This window comes from Geospiza fortis, unplaced genomic scaffold (assembly GCF_000277835.1).
Source record: "Geospiza fortis unplaced genomic scaffold, GeoFor_1.0 scaffold244, whole genome shotgun sequence".
Taxonomy (NCBI): domain Eukaryota; kingdom Metazoa; phylum Chordata; class Aves; order Passeriformes; family Thraupidae; genus Geospiza; species Geospiza fortis.
The window spans coordinates 545,978-552,997 of NW_005054370.1; the positions used below are offsets into that span (position 1 = coordinate 545,978).

At 41.3% G+C, this 7,020-nt stretch overlaps 1 long non-coding RNA gene across 4 annotated transcripts; it reads right to left on the minus strand.

The window, feature by feature from the left end:
- Positions 1–2,054: 2,054 nt before the first annotated feature.
- LOC115948275 lies at positions 2,055–6,384 on the minus strand. 4 transcript variants are annotated; one of them, XR_004082109.1, is made up of 7 exons: positions 6,032–6,384; positions 5,460–5,663; positions 5,248–5,373; positions 4,956–5,063; positions 4,757–4,864; positions 2,836–3,254; positions 2,055–2,217 (listed from the first exon to the last, which is right to left on the minus strand). It is a non-coding gene; the product is annotated as an uncharacterized LOC115948275 (long non-coding RNA). The 4 variants fall into 4 exon arrangements; XR_004082107.1 differs by having other exon boundaries at positions 2,055–3,254; XR_004082108.1 differs by having other exon boundaries at positions 2,055–3,254; positions 5,828–6,384.
- Positions 6,385–7,020: the final 636 nt, after the last annotated feature.

Below are 7,020 nucleotides of genomic sequence, written 5' to 3' on the forward strand. Positions count from 1 at the left end.
TGGTTTTATAGCTCCTTCCACTATAAATCTCTACAGAAAATCCTCACATTTAACATTATAGGTTTATGCCCTAAGTATTCAGTATTGCCAACAGCACAACTTATGATTCTGCTTAAAGTAATGCTCTAAAGTATATTTTAATGTATCAATAGAATAAGAGGGTAAGTAATTCTTATGGGTTTAGTTCTGACATCTGAACATAATCAAACTCCACAATTTTTATAGACCCACAGGAGCAGAAAGCCTTTCTTGGCCATTTTGACTAAAGCAGAGCCACTGCCCATCATAACCATCAGAAGAAAGAATCTTGTTCCAGAATCATTTCCATTCACCATTCTGCTAACTTCACTGGAAAACAGCAATGATAACATTCTGCTCTACAGAAGTGAGATATTCAAAAGCGTATGGTCATATAGCAACCCAAGTATGTCATCTGTCACACTATAACACTACAAAAGGAAATGTTTACAAGTCTACTTTCTCGTGATTTTTCTTCAGCACAAAGTGCCAGTGTCATGGGAGGTTTGGAGGAAGCCTTAGTAAGGGATGAGTTGTACTATATTTCAGTACCATGAACAAGAATAATCTTCTACCTCTAATTTACACAGTGAGTGCAACTCAACAAATCAGGCACTGGCAGTGTTATTCTACTTGCATAACAGTAAGTCATTAAATAATAGAAATATTTGCAGTGTGCATTTAAAAAGGCACAAGAATGAGGTTGAACTGGCTGAGAACATGCAGTTGTGGATTCTTCTGATCTTGAAACCTTTGAAGGAAAATGTAACAGAAGGCTGAGTCCTCTTCCCTTCTCACTGTAATGACACCAACAACTGAAAATCTGAGAGCACTGGAAGACACTTCACTGAGCATAAGTGTCACCAGTCACACTTCTTCCATGAGCCAAACTGAGTTATTTACATGAGTCATTGTCTGGTCAAAGAAAAATCTGAAAGGTACAGAACACAAATACAGAAGAAGTGGCATTTTCATTTTGAGAAAGTCTCAACTTCTCAACTTTTTTTTTTTAATCTATCTGTACAACATTTAGAGTAAAATCTATTGTTCATAAAGCAACATTGAATTCAGATACTTCAAAAGCATCAAGTCAATATTTAAGTGCAACAGCAGTTTCTTACACCCAGTGAAGTAGCTCATTTAAAAAACTGAATGCAGAGTATAATGATCTAATTATGGGGAATTTCTCCCCACAGAGAGGCTGTTCTAGTGTAAGTTGGTGGGAAAGCCCAGCTGGCTTGAATACTGTAAGATCAAGACCTGAAAGCTTATGCAAGTGTGTGGTTAAAGAAAAAAAAAGTTCAAATCAGAACACTGGAAGTTTCTGTGCTTCTGATAACCATACACTGAATACCCTGAATGCTGTACCAACTTCAGCTTCTTGGTTCAAAACCTCTCCAGGATTACTCACACTTGGTAACTACAAAACATTCAGAACCACCAACACCGTTCTGTAGAACTTCAGTTACTGAAAGTACTGCACTTATTTCGTCTCTGTTACAGAAGAAAATAATTGATGCATCACTTATCAGCTCATGTATCAGCTTTTGTACTATCAAAAGCAAAGCAAGACATCAAATGATTCAATCACAGAAGATTTTAGATAAGCACCAGAGTAGCTGATCTCAATTACTCATTTTTTCAAAGGCAGCAACGCAATCTACAGTCCAGCATTTTTATCCATCATTTTCCAGGACACCAATCACCTGCACAAATGCCTTCCAATATATGGGATATGTTACATTTGTTCCCTAAAGAGAAGCATTCCAAGAAACACATTCAGATGGAAGCACACTTGATGCTGCAACTGACACCAGAATATTGTTTCTATCTTAGCCCTTCTGAGTTTTAAATAAAATGTAAGGAACTCAGTCATTAAAATAACCTACAAAAAGTTATTAAATTCTGACTAAGTTTAGCAAAACCATGAGCACTTCAGCTTGTCTTCTTTTGTTGCCTCTCAGAGAACTCTGTACAGACTCTTTCAGGGAAATAATCCACTCCACACACTTAAACATTGACATAACACAATAAAATGTTAGGTAATTGAGTTTAATGTGCTGTTCAACACAACAGTGAATTTCACACAACTTACAGTAATTCTTTACAGTTCACAATATCCTCACAGCAAAATCAAAATGGAATAAAAATTGCCCCGTATCGTTATGCAAGAGCTTGATTTTCTTCTTGCTGCTCACCCTGAAAAGCAACACAGTAATAAGAGTTACAATATGACATTCAAATACCTAAACGTGAAATAAGTTTATATTGTTTCACTATGTCTAGGGAAGTGCACTCCCTTAATACAATCTTCTAACCTGGAAATAAGAGGAAATATCACAATAAGTGCATTTGTGCTTTTCTAAGTGCAATACACATAAAGAGACCAACACCTTATGTTTTATGATATATAAACTGAAGTTTCACTACAGTGAAATACAGACCAGCATTCTGCATTACAATAAATTATTTGTCTGACACTAACCACTCAATTGTCTGTAAGGAAAAGCTGTGTTACAGTCCCTTTGAAGTCACATTAGTGAAACAACCACAGACTGTGGTTTGACAGGGGTGGGGGGTGGTTGTTTTTGTTTTTTTCTTTTTTTTTTCCCTTTCTTTAATTAAAAACAAACTATGAACAGTAAAGATCACAAGCAGTACATGCAGAATCTTTTAGGCCAATTAAAAATTGCAACTAGTCAAAACAAGATACTGAAAATTGATTTGTTTGAAGAGAACAGGAAGCTGTCCTACCAAGCAGGTTATATTTATCAGGTTTTTTATTTCCTTGCCTTTTTTCTTTTAAATTTAACTTACACTTTCCTGCTTGCTAAGAAACTCCTCAGCTGTTCATCTTTGTCATGGTAAGTCTGTAGCATCAACAGCTTGCTGGACCTTCCCTGGAGATCCTTTATTTGCTTTCCAAGGGAATGGCACTTTACAACTGGACAGTAATCACATGGGTTTCCAGAAAATACATTACTCAAGACGAAGAGAAGTTCTGCAACAGAGTCTTGCAAAGTCCCACAGCTATGAGGAAAGCTGTGTAGCAAAGATCATTACAAAAGGTACAACCAGGGCCAAATTAGGAGAGACAGGGACAGCTGAAGCCTCCCAGTTCAGCATTTGTTACTGACTGACACCAACTCATCCCACTGCACACTTCAGCCATCCTCTCTGAACTGCTGTGACACTTCTGAGTATCCATTTTGGATTTGTATTCTGTTTCATTTTTACTGAATTGAGAAAAAAAAAGATACAGTCCATAATCAAATCCCAAGAAAGTTCATAGAATCACAGAATGGTTTGAGTTGGAAGAGACCTTAAAGATCATCTTGTTCCAACCCTCTGGCATGGGCATTTCTATCATGAGAATTTGTCTTTTAACACAGTAAAGGAATTTTTAAATCCATATCACTCAACTACTACAATAGTAAAAGAATCTCAAATTCCCCAAAGCTTCCTCAAAAAATCCTGTTCAACTACTTTGGCTCATTACTTTTCAATGTTAGAGCAAATGACATATATTTTAAAAAATATTGTTTATTATCTGCTTTGACAGCTTTGTAATTGTTACATGTACACCAGAAAAACAATTTTAAATATGCTTGGTTAAATTCCAAATATTAAAGTTATAAGCTAATAACACAAGAAGCACTGGAGAAGGACTGATTGTCTTCAGAAACCTTACTGGACATGGGTTGGTAACCCTTCCATTTGGCTTTGCCCTGCTAATGCCCCTTTAAATCAGAATTTCTGTACATTCTTTCCTTCCTGTTATATCAGCCTGCCAACTCCTCACAATAGTCACAACTCAAAAAACCATTGCATTTCACCTGGCAAGAATCTACTTGACTCCCCCACTGCTTCTTCATCAACTTAATTCTCTAAAACTGCTGAAAGCCAATGTCATCAGGCTCCAAAACCAAGCCAGAAACCAATCATTAAGCCACCAACGAAGCTGAATTTAAGTGTTGTTCCTCCACTGTCTTTGATGTGTGCAGTCCCTTAATAGCTAGTGTTTAGTCAACCTAAAATTAGACTCAAGAGTAAAAAGCCTAGAACACAACAGCTGCTTTATGATTATTAATTCAAATACAAACAAAACAACAACAGGAAAACATGACAGGCAAGAGCCTGGAAAGCAGGAAATACCCGCCTGCATCACCTCCCTTCAATAGGAAGCGCAGTACCACACCTCTGAAAACAAGAAAGAACTACACATTAACATAAACACCGTTCCTTTCTGAAGAAAACTAATTTTTTTCTATTTGCCCAGATTTCTAAAAACACTGAGTTAGCAACTGAGTTTGGTCTTACTTTATAATGGAAGTTCAGCTACCAACAGGACTTTGGGACATCCCACAGCCACTAAGAACCTCAGTGACATCTGCACTCCACCTCACTGCTCTCCTGGGAGCCAAAGACAAACCCAACAGTGTCACCACTGATGTGGGGTTCAGACACTGAAACACAAACCATTTTCCTCATAGTGAGGCTATACAACTGCTCCTGATAAGAAATATTCCCTGGAATAACACAGTATGCCTTAGGATGCCTGCCTCATTAAACTCATCTTATTTTTGACTCTCCTCATTCTTAGGCAGCTGTTGCTCCTTAGCCTTGTACAATTACCACTGTACACATGCCTGATCATTTGTCCAGCATTTTATGTATTTGATGGGATTTAGAACCTTCATTGATATCATGAGACTGTTCCAAAGCCTCACTGCCTTACCTTTTAGGGCAATGAAGTTGTTTTCATACCAAACAATTTTTCACAATATTTCTCTCATCTCAGAAGGCTGAAGTAAACAATCAATTAAACACAAACCCTCTGTCGCACCTGCATCAAATCAGTCCCAGGGATTCAGTTAGTGCTGCACTCCAAACTAAAATTATAGTGCCAGAGAAAGATGCTATTTTGAAGAATGTACCTGAATTTTTCAGCTTCATCAGCACTGGTATTTATTTACTCCTGACCTAGCTTCCAAGGATTCTTCTCTGCCATAGAATCGCCTTCCGAACCCCAACTCATTCACCTACTAGAATCAAAAGTAAGAACAAAAGATATTCAGCATCTTCAATTTAACTAAAATTAGCTGTACATTTTCCTTTTTATATACAACTTTTATCTTATTATTTTTAAACGTCAGCTACAGTCCTTCAAGTGGTACCAAGAAAAATATTTTATCCACCCTTTCCAAGTAAGGAGAGGACAGTACTAACGTTCCATCTGCTGCTATTAAAGGAGTGCTGGCTGACAATGCTCTTTCTTCCCTTCCAGTGATCATTCTCGCACCCTCAGAGAGGGGACAGAGCAGAGCTTTTGACAACAGGTTGTAACTGTCATACCTAGAAAGAAAAGACACAACTGGTATCAACACTCAGAATTATTTACTTGCTATTAGCAAACAGGAATATCGTGACAATCTACTCACATGTCCAATAAAAACCCTGCAACTTCTGAGTAATTTCTGAAATCCAACTTCTCCTTGAGCGTCAGCTACCGGTCAATGTGATCTCCCACATAAATCCTTGTTTTCCCCCTTCTTCTATCAAGGCTTCGCTTTCTCTTTTTCTTTTCCAGAAAAGACAACACTGAGGGCCTTCCAAACCTCTTTGCTGGCAAGGACATGGTGAGCCTGAAAATAAAGCAGAGGCTTTATTGAAAGGCAGCTCAGAACAACAGCTGGTACCTCAGCGTCCCGAGCCAGCACAGCGAGGACTGATGGCCGAACACCTTCAGCTCCTCGCAAGTCCAGCACCCGCTGCAGCCGCGCACCGATGGCTCCCGACCCGCGCCCACCCGCTCGGTTCTTCCTCCCTCGATGTCCCTTCGCGGCAACAACGGCGGAGAACCGGGCCGCTGCCAGGCGGAACACGGCAAAAGACTGCGGGACAGTCCCTCACACCGCTCCTGACGGGAGTGCACGGCCATTCCCGCCCCACGCCGCTCCTGAGGGGAGGTGATGGGCCATTCGCGAGAAGGGAGAGGAGGAACCATTCCCACCTCACACCGCTCCTGAGGGGAGGGCAGAGGACATTCCCGCCTCACGCCGCTCCTGCGGGGCGGAGCCATTCCCGCCTCACAACGCCCCTGAGGGGAGGAGCCATTCCCGCCTTACACCGCTCCTAATGGGAGGGTCCATTATCGCCCCACACTGCTCCTATCGGGAGGGACCATTCCTGCCTCACACCGCTCCTAGGGCAGACACACACAGACAGACATACGCACAGACACAGACATTCCCGCCTCATGCACCCCTGAGGGAACACCAGCCCCTCTCCCTGCTCCGCAGGGCGGACAAGCGCACTTCACAGCGCCCCTGCGGGGTACACCCTTTCCCCGCTGCCATTCCCTTTTCCCCCACGCCAGTGTCCCGTTGCCCCCGGCGGGGTGGTCGGTCTGTCAGCCGGGGTCGGTCTGTCCGTCCCTCACCGGCCGCGGCAGCGCCCGGGATAAACAAGGAACATGTGACCGGGGGCGCGCGCTGATGGCGCCACGGTGACGTGAGGGGCCCGCCCCGGTTTTAAGGAAAAAGGCTAAAAAAAAGGATTTTAAGTGTTAAACCAAGGCAATGGCTCGAAACCTGTCCTGAGGGAGCAGCCGGTGGCCCTCCGGTAAAAACTGTTCTTAGCCCTTCACTGAAGCCCTGAGGAATAAATAACCCAGTATGTTTTGTGGTTTTTTTTAAAATATTTTTTAATAACAAACTTCAATTACGTATGCAGAATTAAAAAATCTACTCTTTTCCCAAGCAGCAATTCGCAGGATGAATATCCAAAATACTGTGTGGTTATCTTACCTTCTGAAAGGCCAGATTCAAAGACAAAACTAGAATTTTGCTCTGAAGAACAAAAGATGTTTGAAATGCGACCTACCTGTGAAAATGCAAAATCAGTGACACCAAGAGAAAGAAAATGCAGTGAGAATTTGCAATCCCTGTTGTCACAGTGTGTTCCAAGAGTGACATATACAAAACCTGCATTCCACCAGGT